This window comes from Pipistrellus kuhlii, unplaced genomic scaffold, assembly GCF_014108245.1.
Source record: "Pipistrellus kuhlii isolate mPipKuh1 unplaced genomic scaffold, mPipKuh1.p scaffold_m20_p_3, whole genome shotgun sequence".
NCBI classification, from domain to species: domain Eukaryota; kingdom Metazoa; phylum Chordata; class Mammalia; order Chiroptera; family Vespertilionidae; genus Pipistrellus; species Pipistrellus kuhlii.
In genome coordinates, this window is record NW_023425529.1 from 135,286,931 (window position 1) to 135,304,831 (window position 17,901).

The following is a 17,901-nucleotide window of genomic DNA, read 5'->3' on the forward strand; positions in this document are numbered from 1 at the left end:
CATGTTTTTCTTTAATATGCTATGTTTTCCTGTACTTTCTTGAACATCTGAAATATGTAGTTCATCCTTGAATAACTAAGATAGTAAAGGGCATCCACCCTAGTGCAGTTGAAAAGCCACATATCACTTTGATTCATCCAAAACTTAATTACAGTTTGCCCTTCATATTCATGGATTCAACTAACCAGGGATAGAACACAGTATTTTTGGTCCATGGTTGGGAATCTGCAGTTGGGAATGAGAAAATACTGTTTTTGATCTGAAGTTTGTTGAACCTGCAGAAGTGTGAAACCTGCAGATAGGAGGGTCTAACTGTATTTATTGTAAAAAAAACAACAATCCAAGTATAAGTGGACCCATGCAGTTTAAAACAATATTGTTTAAGAGTCAACTATAGTTTTAACAACTCATAACTCTCATAGTACTCTTATTTATCTATTCTATCAGCTGTGTCATTTCTAGATCTGTTTTAATTAATGGATTTTCCCCCTCATTCCTGGACATATATTTCTGCTTCTTTGCTTATCTTCAATTTTTTATTAGATTACAGACATCGTAGAGTTCACCATAGTGGGCACTGTGTGTGTGTGTGTGTGTGTGTGTGTGTGTGTGTGTGTGTATCTGCGTGTGTGCAGATACTAATTCTAATATTCTTGAGCTTTGATTTGGGACTCAGGGTTAAGTTACTTGGAAAGAGTTTGATCCTTTTAAGGATTATTTTTAAGCTTTGTCTGGTAGTTTCAGAGAAGTCTTTTATCTTAGACTGACCCCTCCTTCCCCACCATTATTAAGGCAATAGTTGAGCTTCTACTCTGTACTCCATGACTTTGAGGTTTTTCCACAATGACTGCTGGAAACAAACTATTCCTAGTCTTACTGAGTTCCAAGAATTGTTCTGTCTGTTCTTTTACAGTGGATATTTCCCCAGTATATGACTGAGAGAAACTCTGTAGGTCTCTGGGATTCTTTCTCATTGTATCTGTCTCCTCTTTGGTACTAGACCCTAAGAACTCTTTGGAACTCCCAATTAGATCAACTCAGGAAGACCATAGGACTCAATCTACATTCCCTTTCCCTGCTCTAAATCCTGGGAACATTTCCAGGTAGTTATTTGGTACAAAAATAGGACTCATGCTATTTGTCTCCCCTCTTTTAGGGATCATAGTTTTACACGGCTTATTGTCCAATGCTTGAAAACTGTCATCATCTCATATAGTTATTTCTCCTTTTGTTGTTTAAAAAGTGGAAGAATATATCCCATTCCTTGAGCACCATTTTGGCCAGAAATGTCTCTTTTTTTAATATTTAAAAAAATTATCACTTTTATTTGGAAAAGTATGAAAATCACTATACAAAGCTATGTATAATGAGTTGGTTAATAATCTTTAGTTATTTTTAACATTTATAATAACTTATATTTATTGGTCATCAGGCATTTGTTGAATGTTTACTATATATCTGGTATTATGCCAGGAACTGGATACTGTTAAGATTAAAAAGCAATTCTTGTCATGTTCACAGATTAAGGAGTTTCTAGTATTTTAATTATTATTTCTCAAAAGTAAGTTTCCAGGTTACTTTTATATAGTTAGAGATTCATCATTAGTATAAATTAATCTATATAACAGCATATATCAAAATATTGCTCATTTCCAAAGTTGTTTGGTTTTTCTTCAGTTATTGTTGGTCCTGTCTGTGCTAAATAAATTTAATTTCTATAAAGTTTCACATTGATTACTAGTTTTGGTTGAAAACACAGAAGTAAGGAAATACTTTAAAATTTATGGAAAAATAACAGCAATATAATTAAGGGATTGAGGATGATAATAATAAAACTTTTAAAAATTGGTTTTAAAAAACATATAAAAACCACATTGACTCCTGGCTTAATGCATATGTATCTTGGCTGAGAGACAGTTGGAAAGGGAGAAGCAAACTGTGCCTGCTGAAGTTTGGGCAGCAATAGTGGTATCTCAGCTATTAGAACCTCTAAGTACCAGCATCTCCCCATTATTTTACCCTCCAAATTATATATACATACACATAGACATAGACATAGACATAGACATAGACATAGACATAGACATATACACTGAGTGGCCAGTTTATTATAATCTCTGAACTCATAATAATCTGGCCACTCAGTGTATATCCTATATAATAAAAGGCTAATATTCAAATTGTCCCCTTGACCAGGAGTTAGACCAGCAAGCAGGCCGGCCAAAGACCCATGTCGCCTCCCCCTGGCCAGGCTGGCCAGACCCCACCCCTGCATAAATTCATGCACCATTAGAGGCCCGTTGCATGAAGAGATTTGTGTAATATGCCTTCCTTTCCTTGGATTCCAGCACCTGGGACCCAGGCCCTCACTCTGGCCAGAGTCTGCCTTCTTCATTTTCGCTGCAGACTCCAACTGGAGTCTGCCATCTTTGCTGCAGACTCTGGCTGGAGTCTGCTGTCTTCATCTCATTGCTGCCAGTCGTCCTTTCAGTTGTTTCAGTTGTAACGGTCACTTAGGCTTATATATATATATATATATATATATATATATATATATATATATATATATATTTATTTATTTATACTAATAAAAGGGTAATATGCAAATTGGTCAGGACACCCTCATGCAGTGACCAAACAGCAGGCTGCGTGGGGCAACCAGGCCAGTAGGGGGGGCAATTGGGGGCAACCAGACCAGCAGGGGGGCAGGGAGAGTGACCAGCCTGGTGGTGGGGGGGGCAATTGTGGGCAACCAGGCCGGCAGGAGGGCAGTTAGGAGTGACCAGGCAGGCAGACAGGTGAGCAATTAGGAGTCAGCAGTCCCAGATTGTGAGGGGGATATTTGACTGCCAGGTTAGTCCTGATTCCTGGGATTGGACCTAAACTGGCAGTAGGACCTCCCTGAGGGGTCCTGGATTGAAGATGGTGCAGGCTGAGTTAAAGGGACCCATCCCTTCATGCACAAATTTCATGTACTGGGCCTCTACTTTTATATATAATCATATTACACATACTTTAAAAATTATTTATAGTGAAATTTACTTTAAAATCTCTTCCTTTATCTGGAACGAAGAGTTAAGTTGGCCTTAAGAAAACTACATGGAGTGAGAGAGAGGAAGCCAAGAAAAATTAGTAGTACCATTAACAGAACAAGGTACATGGATGCAGGGCACTTTAAAAAAATGCCCATTACATAAGAATCTGGATATAGAGTAATGAGACATAGGCATACACCCTAACAAACCTCTTATTAGCTTTGTGACCTCCCACCAGGTCCTTTTACTTTTCTGAGCTTCAGTTTCTTCATCTACAATATGAGCTTATAGAAACTAAATACAAAATGTATATAAAATATAGAGTGGGCATTCCTTTATTATTCACTTCTCTCCTACCATTTTTCATACATTCATGTTTTCACCACATATTCTGACTGTCTGCTTTGTGCCAGATACTGCAGTCTTAGTCAAAGAATTATATTCAGAAATGTTAAATTACATAATAAAAGGCATTCAGGAAGGTTCCCTGAAGAAATAGTAATTGTCCTGAGATCTGGAGGAAGGTCAGTGGCTGACACGGTCAGGAGGCGGGAGAAATGTTCCAGGTTGAGAGAAAGCCCCCTGGAGGTTTGGGACCATGTGTGTTTGAGGAACTGAAGGAAGGCCAGAGCAGCTGGAGTATAGGGACTGAAGGGTTGTCGAGTGGAGATAAGATTGGAGATGGAGTTGCTTTGGAGACTACTGTAAGAATTTTGTTCATTATCCTAAGAATGAAGGTCAATCATTGCTGTATTTTAAATAGGTGAGTGAATAATAAGATTACATTTTGAAAAGATCACTTTGATCACCGTATTCGAGAAGCCACAGAGTTGGAAGGTGGCTGACAAGAGTGGGTACAGCTAGAGCAACTGGGAGGTAATTGAGGAAGTCCAGGCAAGATAATTTGGTAGAGTAGACTAGGTGAACAGCCAGATAAATAGAGGGATACAGGATACATTAAGAATAGCAGCATGCCCGAACCAATTTGGCTCAGTGAATAGAGCATTGGCCTGTGGACTGAAAGGTCCCGGGTTTGATTCCAGTGAAGGGCATGTACCTTGGTTGTGGGCACATCCCAAGTGGGGGGTTTGCAAGAGGCAGCTGATCAATGACTCTCTCTCATTGATGTTTCTAACTCTCTATCTCTCTCTCTTCCTCTCTGTAAAAAAAATTAATAAAATATATTTTTAAAAAAGAATAGCAGAACTTGGTGATTAAGAGATAATGGAGAGAGTGTGGGTGCTGAAAATGATTTTGATATTTTTGCTTTGGTGATGGAATGGAAGGTTTTACCATTCACAGGTATAGTTTGAAGATGTGATGCAGAGGGTAGCCACACAACTTGAATTGGTTCTGACATATATTTCCTATTTTTTCCACTAAGTACAAGTAAAGACTTAGGATATTACATACAAAACAAACATAAGAAGGCTTTGAAAAGTAGAGATAAAGACCGATTAAGGATCTTGGGACCCAGAGAATGACATGGTAGTTGTTTTCCAGGGTTCCAGACTTGGAGCTGAAGAAGCCAAAAACCTAGAGATACCAAAGAGCTCAGAAATGACAACAATAAAAGCAATGAAAGTCTGAGTTTTATAGCCAAAGATCAGGAAAGAAACAACCTAAAAAGATAGAAAATATTTACACAGTAATTTCTCTACTCCAGGCAAACAACACAGAATTAACTTTGACACCTCCCCAATTTCACCAGCAAAGGCCTACTGGGGTTCCCAGACTTCCATATTTCCCGTGTTATAATTAGGTGCTCCCAAAATTCTATCCACCTAGAGAAATGAAAGCTTATGCTCACAAAAATGCCGGTACACAAATGTCCATCGGAACATTATTTGAAATAGCAAAACTGGAATCAGCCCACATGTTTTTCAACTGATGGTTAGACAATCTATGACATATCTATACTATGGAATACTACTCAGCAATGAAAAGAAATAAACTGTTGTTACATGTGACAACCTGGATGAAACTGCAGAGAATTTGCTCAATGAAAAAGTAACATTCTGTATGATTGCCTTTAAAATATTTCTAAAAGAACACAAGTATAAAAATGAAGAATAGATTAGAGGTTGTCAGGAGCTAAGGAGGGCATTCAGAGGAAGAAAAAGAAGTGAGTATAGCTATGAAAGGGCCATATGATATGTTAATTTTATATTCCCAATTAGATTGCAAATGTCTAGAGAGAAGTATATAGCCACCTATGGACTGATCTACCTCTATGCTTATAGTTGCAGGCTCCAGAGTAAGTCAAGGTGGATTCTGGCTTTGCCTTTTGCTAGCTATGCAATTTCGAAAAAACTTTAAGTTTTCTGGATCTTTGTTGCCTCATCTGTATGGATATAGAGATAATTGAATTGCATACCTCAAATGTTTGTGAGAATTGAAGTGTGTGTATGTGTGTATATATATATATATATATATATATATATATATATATATATATATCTTTAGAATAGTACGTAACACCTTGTGAACACTCAATGTGTTATCTATTATTATCTGCTCTCTGTATTACTCAGCATTGTGTGGAAAAATCTTTATCCAACCCTATAAATGAAAAGAAAATCCTAAATACAAAACCAGTAAGCTGCTCATCAAAACATATGGCCTTTTCTTTTTGGGTCCTCATCTGAACCTTATTTCCCAAATACTTTAGAGACTGGGTGTTGACCAATAGAATGTTAGAGGGTGTGATATGTGGTACTTTCTTAAGACTTTCTACAAGTACTTCTCCATGCTTCTGGCCACTGGCATGGAAATTATCTGAGACATGGAAGCCATGTGTTGAATATGGCAGTGCCTCTAACATCCTGTCACCACACCAAAACATTCATCCACTGGTTAGTTGTGTCAGGCCGAAATAAATAAACTACTATTGAATAAGATCCAGAGTGCATTTCTTGAGTCTGTTTGTGATAACAGTTCATACAACCCTGCTATTTCTCACAGTGAAGAGCTCTAATAATTGTGCATGTGAGAAACATCTTGGTATAAGTCAATGTCTCTATCTTGAAGTATCTGCCCATCTGTCTTTTAGAGTGTGCCTCCAATTCAAATGCCTGCTATTTTCTCCATCCACAGCTTCTCCACATGCATGGCAAGGCTTGCCTACTCAGCCATCTCATGGAATCCCAGTTGTACCTTATATTTAGTTCTATTAAATATAACTGCTATCTTTTAAAAGTTTATCTCAGGATCCTTCAAAATTCAAAAGTTGAATTTCTGCACAGTCCCTGTTTAAGTAAGAGCATTCCAAAAATCAAACACTATATCCAAAACTTAACACTTTTCAAATAACTCCACAACAGAGAGATAGATGTGTGTGTGTGTGTGTGTGTGTGTGTGTGTGTGCAAGATAGAGAGAGAAAGAGAGAGAGAGAGAGAGAGAGAGAGAGAGAGAGAGAGAGAGAGAGAGAGAGAGAGAGAATTGGTGTGTTTGTGACTTTCCTCCTAAGTCATCTAACACAGAACTGGCTATGAATTCACTGACTGACTGAACAAAGGCTATTCTGGAATCTTTCCATATTTACCAGAGGTGAAGTTTTCTTGTGGATAACAGACGACCATAGGTTTGGAAAAGCAGGTATTCCTGAGTAATCACTACTTTCTGTTCTTTGAAGCAAACTTATGTATTTATCCATGTCTCTCAATTCTCCCTCCCTACTTTGTTCATGCAACAAATTTGGCTTTAGTTAAGTAAACAGGAAGACAAAGATGCATCAGTGCACATGACATTCTCAGGAGAGGCACTCTGACGCATCAACCCATCTTGTGACTTCACTGCAGAAGCTGTTCATGAACCACTTTACAAAAATTTCTATTGGAATTTGGGGATAAGAAAACATGTAGGATAAGCCCTCAAAATAGTATAGAGTAAAAAAAATTAATCTAGTATTAAAAAAGGGGGGGGGAATATTTAGTCAGGGTCAGAAGTGGGTGCTTTCCTTGAGAGATGGAAATTTAGGATCCTGTCCAGCATCATTGTGGTTTGAGAATTGAACTCTGTTCCCAGAAAATAAAATATGTAGGCCATTTCTGTCTGTGAGTCACATGAACTATAATAAAATGACTCTAGAATTGCTACCATAATGATTCAATGACTCAGTGTAAGCTGGAATGGAGTAAAACGTGCATCCGGTCACTGTGAATTCTAAGATTTGTGGGGCAGCGTCAAAATAACCGTATCTTGGCCAAAGTTCTCTTGCTGGTGCTCAGGATTAGTAGCCAAGAAATGGCAAGATTGAGCAATAACCCTCCTTCTTTTCTCCACCTACTTCCCTTCAGAACTGTCCCACCCAAGTCCCAGCAGATGTTAATGTTTGTGGTTTGACCTTACAGATGCATCAGAGCAAATTTATGAGTTCATGAGTTCCTCTCTTTCCCTTTCCTCCTCGCTCTCTGGCAGCCTACAGTGCTGTGGAAAAAGAAAAATATCCCCCAAAAAACAAGAAACAAATCATGATTTTGCTACTTTTTGAGGGGTTAAAGCACATGTGTCAAACACAAGGCCCGCGGGCCAAATCCGTCCTTCCAGGCCTTGCAATGTGGCCCTCACCACGCTGTCATCACTGCACTCCACTGCGTTTCCATCACAATGACAGTTTATGACTGTTCAGTAAACCATTCGGCCCGCGATTTAGGCTGGATTTTAGATTTTGGCCCTTTCTCTGATTGAGTTCGACACCCCTAGGTTAAAGCAATACTAATCATCGTCCTGCATTAGGCTAGTATTGGTATTACACAGTACTTTTGTGGTCATTTAAGTGCAGTCTTAGAATTTTAAATGCCACTTTAAATTACTAATTATCAGACTAAAGTAGGATGTCTCCTGATTCTGCAAAACACGAGGCAAGTACCAGATGTTTAGTAAGTTTTTAAAAATTCAGAAAAACAAAATTCAGAATCTTGGTCAGGTGGGCTTAAAATACAAAGAAATTGATATATACCCATTTGGAAATTTATTAAATTCTATAACTATACACTATCATGGTCTTTTTTAGCTCTAAAAGTTAGTTCTTATAGAAACCATAGATAGTTATTCTAGGAGTGACCAAATTATGTAGGCAAACTGAAATTAAAGAAAGACTATGTTTGCTGCCTCAGTTTGAATGTGATTCTTTCTCAAATTATCCTTGGAGCTTACTTCTTGGACTCTGTCTAAAGGAAATAAAAGCAATACCACAAAATATGATGTATAAGCATGTGTGTCAGGACATAGTTTATAATAAGACTCATTGGAAAAAATATCTAAGTATACACTGGTGAAATAATTGTATTAGACTATTAAAATGTAATGCCTTAAATTTATTTTAAATATTATTATATCAATATAAGTTCATTTCAAATAAGTTCATCCAAAAACAGTGTATACTCACTTTAATAGCTTATAGCTCAATTTTGAAAGTGAAATGTACTTTAAACGTGAATTAAAGTGAGAAAAGGGTAACAAACAAAAACTATATAATGTGTTAAAATAACAAATACATATACTATAGAAAATTTAATAAAACACAATTATATGTATTAAAAGTTCTCTATATTATGGGAAAATACTATATAAAATATTGAAAAATATAATTAATGATTATCACTTCATGGTATAATTACAGATCTTTTTCTTACATATAGTATATATATATTTAGAAACATGAGTTTCTTATGCCATAAAGATGAAGTTATATTAAAATATTATAGATTTTAGACTAAAATGGCAAAATAGATTTTAGACTAAAAAAGCTGGGCCACAGAAGGTCTCTCCCTAGTAGGTAAGAAAATGAATAAAAAATAGTAATGAATAAATAAAAGAATAACATTTATCCAACAATCAAACAAAAAAAGAACCACATGTCATCAAGTTCAAAATGTGTTGAGACAAAAACCAGTTTATTTAATAGAGCTGAATGTGTAGCTCCTAACCTTATCGCCATGTTTCAGTAGTTACATTGGATAGAAAAGTTAAAATAACAAAACTCTCAACATTCTCATTAAGATCTGTATCCACTATTACCAGATTAGGGAGTAGGAAGCAGGCAGAAGTTGGGAAGTTGAAGAACTTATTCCAGAGACAGGTGAGGACAAATTCTATGGAGAAAAGACCTTATCAACAGAGCCAATAGATTCCTAGGGCACTTGCATGCTCCCCATATTGTGAACAGAGGGGTTGCTGTCAGGAGAGAGGGATCTGTGTGGAGCTGTTTCAGCAGTCTTCTGGGGGCTGATCTGGGCATTTTTAACTTTAAAGTATTTCTTGGTAGTGGGTAAAACAATGAGCTTTCTCCTGTACTTGTCAGAGGAAGTCCTTCAGCCATTTCCTGTACTTTGTTGTATGGCAGCTTCAGCTTTTCTCACCTGCTCATCATATAGCACAGATTTTGGACCCACTTTAGGCCTTGCTGAAGATGCATAAGCATTCTCATGAGTATGAGTATTTTCTGCCTTTGGCTGCACTGGGCCTTTTTCTTCAGCCTCCTTCAGAGGAAATAATGGCTTATTGCAGTTACTTTTCTTCTTCAGTTTCCAGTAGTTATAAAGCCCACAGTTACTGTGGGCAGCCCAGTTCTGTGGCCACATCTCCACACTGACCAGGGCACAGAACTTCTCCAGTTCCCAAAGCTTCTGTGCTTGCAGGTTGGTCTTCTTGCTTTTGGCCTGGCTCTGCTCTGCAGCCCTGTATAGAGGATACTGGATCTCCCGAGATTCTGTCTGTTTGGGCTGTGTTTGAGGTAGAAAGACGTAAACTTCACTTCATATTCCTCATCTAGGATGGTCTTCATATCGAGGCTGTGCTCAAAGGCACAGACAACATGGAAATCGGTGATGCAGCTTTTCACTGAGCACTGAAGGCAAGCCCTGTCTTTACCTTGCACAGGTAGCAGACTAAGGCCCACCAACAGGTGAGATGTGGGAGATCATTGTGATTGGTTCCATCCTTTCAGGACAACCAATGCTGACCTCTGGAATCTATAGTGCACAGCTGACATGACCTGTCCTAGGGGTCTTTTTGGATCCACCTTCATTTGGACATAACAGGCTTGAGAATGAATTCCCAGGACACATGAGTGAGCCATCCAGCTGCCTTCTGGGACTATAAGGATTCCATATCAGGTCAAGGTTACTGGCCCTGGGTGTAACCTGATGATGTAGTAGGATTTGAAGACAGAGGAGAGAGTCCCAGGTAGGCAGCAAAAAGTCTCCCCAGGGGACATACAGAGATGTTATACTTATCACTGAGGGTATATCATTTTATTCTTCACTGTCTGGAGACCAGGACAAATCACAGATCACATCTTCATCATACTCTATGCTTCGCCCTTCCTCTGTCACAATAGTATGGCTCATATTTTCATGTCATTGGCATTCCGGGACTTTTGTCTTTTCCATAAGATTCTCATCAACTGGTTCACAACCCATTTCTGCAAGGTCTTCATTCTTTAAAAATATATATTTTATTGATTTTTTTACAGAGAGGAAGGGAGAGGGATTGAGAATTTGAAACATAGATGAGAGAGAAACATCTGTCAGCTGCCTCCTGCACACCCCCTCCTGGGGATGTGCCAGCAACCAAGGTACATGCCCTTGTCTAAATCGAACCTGGAACTCTTCAGTCCTCAGGCCAATGCTTCATCCACTGAGCCAAACCAGTTAGAGTTACAAGGTCTTCACTGAGTGCCTGGAGCCAAAAGATGTACATGTCATCTAGGTCATAGTAGTACACAGATGCCACCTGCTCCTTGGTGTTGATATAGCCATGCTCTGTGGCCCCTGGGATAGAGCAGTAGATGTATTTCCAGGAGAGGATTAACAGAACATCCTTTTAACTTCTGGATTACAATTCTGAGGGAAGGCTGTGGAAGAGTGTCTGTATTGGCTTGTATCTGGACTCCCTTTTCCCATTCTTCTTTCCATATATCCTTAAAGAGGTAATAGGATTAATGTGGTGAAAATATAAAAGTGTCATGAAGTCATTCTGGAATACCTCAGTAGAATTCTTGTGTTCATTTGGGATTTTTGACTTGTTCCTATATACTGAGCCAGTAAGGGAAGTGGAAGGAGTCTCATCAGAACTGTCACTGATGCTAAAAGTTCTGGAACATGGTCAGAAGGCCAGGCTGGGAAGTAAATTTAAATCAGATTTGGCAAATGTTTCAAACAGATACATCAACCTGGAGGATGATCAATACTAAGGCCACTCTTTTTTCTTCTACACTGGCTCCTCCTCGCTTCTATTGGTCTAAGTTGGCACCCTCCTCTATGCAGTCATAAAATTTGCCATATAATTGGGACAGGAATGCACAAATAAACTTAAAGATGCATTAAGAACACCCATTGTAAAGAGAGATGAAAGCAATTGAATTATCCCAGTCCTAGCCAGTACTTAATAAATGCAGTAGAACCAACACAATCACTCCAAACACAATCATTCTTTACTTCCCAGAGTTAGAGAGGAGTCAGAAAAGAGAAGGCCACTGGGACTTGCATCCTAAGGAGAGCTTAGTGTTAGCAATGAAGGATTATATTCCCTCCAATGGAGGGGAAGAAGGGATTCTCCTACTTAAATGATGGAAAGACTCCCACAGAATTAGATCCTGGGGATGTTCACAAAGGGGGGAAACTGGAATTTGTCTACTCCCTGGCTGAATGCTTGCTGAGCCATGAAATCTTTGGGCTCATCATGTTTCCTCATCCAGTGAAAGAGATATGGTAAAGGAGTTCAGCATCACTTAGAGTTGTAAACGTTGCATTGTAAGCACCGATGACTACTGTTCTTTCAGAAATTTTAGGAGGTTCAGCCTTTATTTGTGCAGACCATTCCAGCATGGGTAGTGGATCTGGCAATTAAAGGATTCCTGGCCTTGTTCTCTACAACACTTGAAATACCTCCATGGTTCCTATGATTCCATATGAATCAAAACAGAGTTCAGAGAAGGAGGCAGAATATTCAAAGTTGGCCAAATGATCATTACACAATAAAAATGTAGCTTATAAGAAGGAAAGAGCAAAGGAAAGTGAGTGCTACTTTTACTGGTAGAAGAGTTTTTACTGATGAATAGGACACAGTGAGCTGCATGCCAACTCAGAAAAACCACAGACAGTCTATATTGAGACAGCACATCAGCAGAGGCCACCAGCAGTAATGAAACCAAACCAAGTCAGAGAATGTCAGAGATGCCGATATACCACTGATATGGGTGGTTATGAGTGGAGAAACCTCCCTTCTCTTCCCTCCCTCCTTCCCTCTCCTCCTTCACCCTTTTAAAAAATCTTTATTGTTGAGAGTATTATTATGTCCTCTTTTTTTTTCTCCCTTTTAAAAGATGTAGATATATTAGAGGGAGAGAATGCCAACAAATTATTTTTAAACAATTTAATAGAGGTTTGTGAATAAGTGTATGCTTAAGACTGGGGAACCAGGGTTGGCATGGAGAAAGACATTAACAAGGTAGAATAGATGCTCCTGCTGCCATAGCAATAGTCTAATAGGGGAAGACTGCCAAGCCCGGCCTAGATATTTTAGGCTCCAGCTGTATGAACAGGTGTTCCCACATTGATGAAGCTGTTTACATCTAACAGAGGACAATTTAAACTTTAAGGAGACTCCAGCCTAAGGTACTTTTCCTTAAAAGCTAATGTGCTTATCATAAGATTTCATTCCTAGCAGGAAGTACTAAAAGCAATCCTTTTAAAAGAAAGTAGAAAAGTTGTGGCAATTCCCAGGTAAAATTATAATTTCTGAGTAAAAATGTTAATAAATGAAGCGAAATTAAACTAAAATTATTTGATAATATTTTCACTAAAACTATAAATGATAGAACATACAATTTTATCAGTTAGCTTTTTAAAAAATACATTTTAAAATTCTGAATAATGGAGCAGAACATTTTGTAATTATAGCCCAAAAGGTATTTTCCTGTTAATTAAGCAACAAATTAGATAATCCCATAATTCACTGTGGACATTAAATCTGTTTTAAATGAAAAGATGAACAATATGCCAAGTTATAGTTTGGGTATATAGCTATGGCTTAGACACAAACAGAGATAGAAGACTTAGGAAAGTATTAGGATAAAAATGGTAAAGAGTTAACTAAGTGCTATATCATATAAAGAAAGAGAAAAAGATGTTTTTCTGATCTGAATTTAAATTAATTGCACAAAATGACAAATAGAAATAAAAAATAAAAAAGTGAAAAGAAAAAAACACAATAAAATACCTTTTAATTTAGTTGAGAATTTTATTAGTATCTGTTTACTCTAGTTTGATTTTTTCTTCTTCACGTCATTCACATTTTCAAGTTTAACTCACAAGAAAAAATGAAATACACATATAATTCAGATACCCTTTCTTATGAGCCAGAGAGACAAATCCCTTCCACTAAATTCCCGAATTAAGAGAAAGGGATTTTACTATGTGGGAGGTATTCACTTCTTAACCACGGAGATGGGGCTTTGATGAGTAATCAGCTGAACAGCAGTTGTGCAATCACTTTTAGGACAGCAGAAGTCACTGCTGGGAAAGCATAAGGAAGCCTGAAGATTCCAAGGATAGAGGGAAGGACTCCAGCTCCCTTGCTGGAATAAGGGGATTTATGGCTTCAGATAAAGGTGATGTGGTTTGGTATTTCTATCACAGAAATATACAGCAGATAGTTCAAAAATGTTAACTGGATCTATAGCTACAAATTTTATTAAGAAAAGGGAAAAGAAAACTAAAGAAAAATGGTTAGGCGCATCTTTACACAACAAGTTTTTTTTAAATAAGTGTTCTTTGTTTCTCTGTATGCTACTCTGGGTTGTAATATTAAAAAACAAACAAACACATTTTAAAATGTCACTGCCCCCCTGCTGGAAACACTGTTGATTTAAATCTATAACTTTCTTCATTCCCTTTTAGATTCTCATTTTTAGCATCATAGTGGGTAAGTTTAAGAGTTCTTACAACTCCCCTTGCTGGCAGCAAATAAGAATTGCAGCTTTAATATGAAAATGGAAAACTTCAGCATGTTTAGCCAGAAAATAATGGCTAAATATAAGATCATTTTTTTTTTAATTTTAAAAACAAGATTTCTTTTTTTTAACATAAATTAAAATCATGAAAAGTAGTAATAACATTTTTTGGAGATAATAATTTCCAGAAGTCAGACCAATAATGAATTTTTTAAAATCTTTTTAAAAGCAATTCATTTGATAGCTAGCTTCAAATATTTATATTTTTAAAATATGTTTTAAAATAATATTATGAAATGGGGAAAAATAAAATAAAATAATGTTATGATATTTTGGACTTTTAGATTGTACCTCTCCTTGCTGCCATTTTCTCTCTGTAAATCCATTATCATCTACAGCAGAAATAGAAGGTTGACCAATCATTTAATGTGGTCACAACACTTCGCAGCCCCTGGCTTGCAGATGGGTGTCACTTATTGGTCCACAAATACAAGATCTAGCCCATGAAACCTCGCATCTGTCTCCTCCACTGCTAGTGATACAGAATTTTTGGACTGGAACCTGGATTGTTTGTCCACCGGAGTTGAAGAATGAATCCATGGACAGAAGATGGTTTAGCAAAGTTGGAGATTTATTGAAGAACAAGTATAGACTTCCACAACGGAAGGGGAAAAGTGTCCCACAGACTTCCTGTTTCTATGGTTTATAAAGGCTGCAGTTCCTGTGCCCTGATGTCCCCTCTGATTAATTAATATTCCCTATGGAATTGGTTACAATAGTAAGTCCTGAAGCCCTTCTCCCACATCATCCTCCTATTCCTTCTGGGCTTTCTTCCTTCTTCTTTATTTTGTAAATATACACTTTTTTTTTTTTTTTTTTTTTTGGCTACTTCCAGTTCCCTTGTCTTATGGAAATATACTTGTTGCTGCTTCCTTGTCTTACAGAAATGTACCTTCTCCCAGACTGTAACCCTGTGTTTTTTTTCCATGGACCCCAATTCTAAAAATTCCCTAAACCTGCCTATATTTCCCTAAAATTCCTGTTTCACTAGGGTCACTGAGGAAGTCTCAGATAGTATCCCTTGGCCTAGGTAGTTGAGTATCTACATGGAGCAGAGGCCCTCTGTGTACCTCCTCTTCTCATTAACTTGCAGTGGACTTCAATTGAGTGAGAAATATCTATAAGGAGCTAAATAATAATAATTGAGGTTTTAAGGTTCTTTTGTCTTGAAAATTACAAAGTAGCTGATGTTTTAAGATAACTTGCTGCACATTAGGCATAATCCCGAACACTTTGTATGTCTCAATTCTTGTAACAGTGAAAAGGAAAATGGGGGGACTTGCAAGTTAGTTCAGTATCTGGTTAACACTGTAGTCTTACTTCCCCACTCTGACTTGGGTAGAGCTGCAGAGCATGTTCCCAAGACCCTGTCACAACCGATTTGGGTGGAGTCATAGGGACCCTCAGAGGCCCACCACAGAAGAAGATATACAGGTCAGAGCCTCCCCATGAGTTCAGTTCAGGCTTTGGGTCCAGAATTCCCCTGGACTAGCAGAACTGTGAAATAAAGGTTAACCTTCCTCCCTCAGAGTGCTGGCTGACCATTCTCCTGTGCATTCTGCCACAACATTTGGTGTGTTGGCAGAAAAACGTCATCTGAGCTGGCTCTTAGGCTATTGCTGATGAGAGCCGACTTGCAGGCACTCACTGCAGGCTCTGGGACCCAAGGAAGGCCCGCCACTGGCACATTCGCCAGTTCCTGAACTCGTGGGGCCCAAAGTGACTGTAGGGACACCGTGCTCTGGCGGACCCAAAAGAGGCAGAAAACACCTTTCTGGAACTTCGTGGAAGGGAAGTCAAAATCAGATGTCTGAAACTGTTTTTCCCTGGTGAAATGGGTCTGATTTATGGCCTATCCAATGGGACAGAAGAGGTACTTGGCCCCTACCTAGGTAATTATTTACCTCAGGATTGCTAGGATCATCTGAAGGAATGGTTTCTAGATAGTATTCACCATCTTTGGGACTTCCCAGGAGGGAAGTCAAAACTCGAACTGGCTAAGGGCCCGAGTCTGGCCTGCCTTTGAAAAAGGTAGAAATGTTGCTAGGCAGTTTTCTACTGCCTCTGTTCAGGGACTTGTTCTGTAACTCTGCAAAACTGAAACTGATTTGATGAAGACAGGGTATTCTGTGGTGTAAATGTGGTGCATGCCTATGTAAAAGTATTCATTTACTGTTAGGGTTGTATGTTTGTTTCTGTTTCTGTTTTTTTTGTTGTTGTTTGTTTGTTTTTAAACCTTCTAAACCTCTCCAGTGTTGCCCTGGTGATTCAAAAATTTTAGTGGGGAATGTTATCTATCTTTATTGGTTAAACTAGATGCCCGGCACATGAAATTCATGCACAGGGGTCCCTCAGCCCAACCTGCACCCTCTATAATCCAAGAGCTCTCAGGGGATGTCCCATTTGATGGCTTAGGCTCACTCCCATGGTTCTCTGCTCTCTGCAAGGCCTGGGGGTTTCACTGCAGCCATGGAGATGAAGCCTCCATGCCCTGCTATCTGCTCTCTGCCTGCCACCACTATGCACCATGCATGTGAAGGAAGCACCAATGCCCTGTAATGTGCTCTGTCTGCCAGGCCTGGGGGCTTCTCCGACACTGACACACTATAGGAAGCCCCCATGCCCTGTTGTCCAGGCTCCGTTTGCTGGGTCTGGGGCTTCCCTGCTGCCCCAGAAGCCTCCATGCTCTGCTATCTGGGCTCTGTCTGCCATGTCTGGGGACTTCCCTGCCATCACCCTGTGAATGAAGCCCCCAAGCCCTGCTATCTAGGTTCTGTCTGATGGTCCTAGGGCTTCCCTGCTGCAACCACTCTAAGTAGCCCACGCCCTGCTGTCCGGTTTCTGTCTGCTGGGCATGGGGCTTCCCCACCATTACCCTGCTGTCGGGGCTCTGTCTGCCTTGTCTGGGGGCAGATCCAGCTTTGCCGTTTGATCTGCAAGAATCCCTTAGGGGTTGATAGGCCCAGATGCTGCAGCACCTGTGGATCAGATGTATCCAGTCTCACTGCTCTGGTGGACATGCCCGGGCCCTCCAGCAGCAGGGCTAAGGGGACATGCCACCATCTTGTGGCTATTGGGGCTGCCATTTTGTCATGGAGTGATGGTTAATTTGCATATTAATCTTTTATTAAATAGGATAGATCTCTTTGTTTGTTTAAATTGTTTAGCTAATGAAATTTCTGTTTGTGTCTCTTAAAGAATATGAATGTATTGTTAATCTGAGGAATGTTAATTATTTGCATGTCACCTAAAAATATTGAGTTTACACCCTTGACCCAAAGGCCTCAGAGAATCAAACTATGGTCAATGCAGCCTTAGTTAGCAGGATCAGCCAGACATAAGAAGAAAGCTACAGAAGCTTGAAGGATTTGCAAGAAAGAATGCAACTTAGCTACTAGAAATAGCAAACAAGGTTTTCATTAATCGTGACAATGCAACTAAAATGAGGCTGAAGAGAAACTAAAAAGGAAAGTGACTCTGATTGCTGTGGCTGTTACAGAAGTTAGCTCCTAGAAAAGGAAAGGGAGACAGCAAGGAGCCAAGTCAGGAAAAGGAAGGACAGATCTGAAATGGGACCAGTGTGACTATTGTAAAGAATTAAGACCCTGGAAGAATGAATATCTGAGCTGCCAGAAAAAGCATGCAAGGCCATGGAAACCACCCCAGCCACTATTGACCAGAGCCATCTGAGGCAGACCTCATTGGACTGGCGGCAGCTGACTCCGACTAGGACAGACTGGGCTCTTTCCAACTGGGCCCCCATAAGCTCATGGTTAAAATGAAAATCGGGGAGCAGACTGTGAACTTGATGGTTAATACAGGAGCTGAGCACTCGGTAGTTACTCAGA

The 17,901-nt window shown here is 39.1% G+C and overlaps 1 pseudogene; it reads right to left on the reverse strand.

Moving 5' to 3' along the window:
- Positions 1–9,131: 9,131 nt before the first annotated feature.
- LOC118729665 lies at positions 9,132–17,139 on the reverse strand (annotated as a pseudogene).
- Between the last annotated feature and the right edge of the window lie 762 nt (positions 17,140–17,901).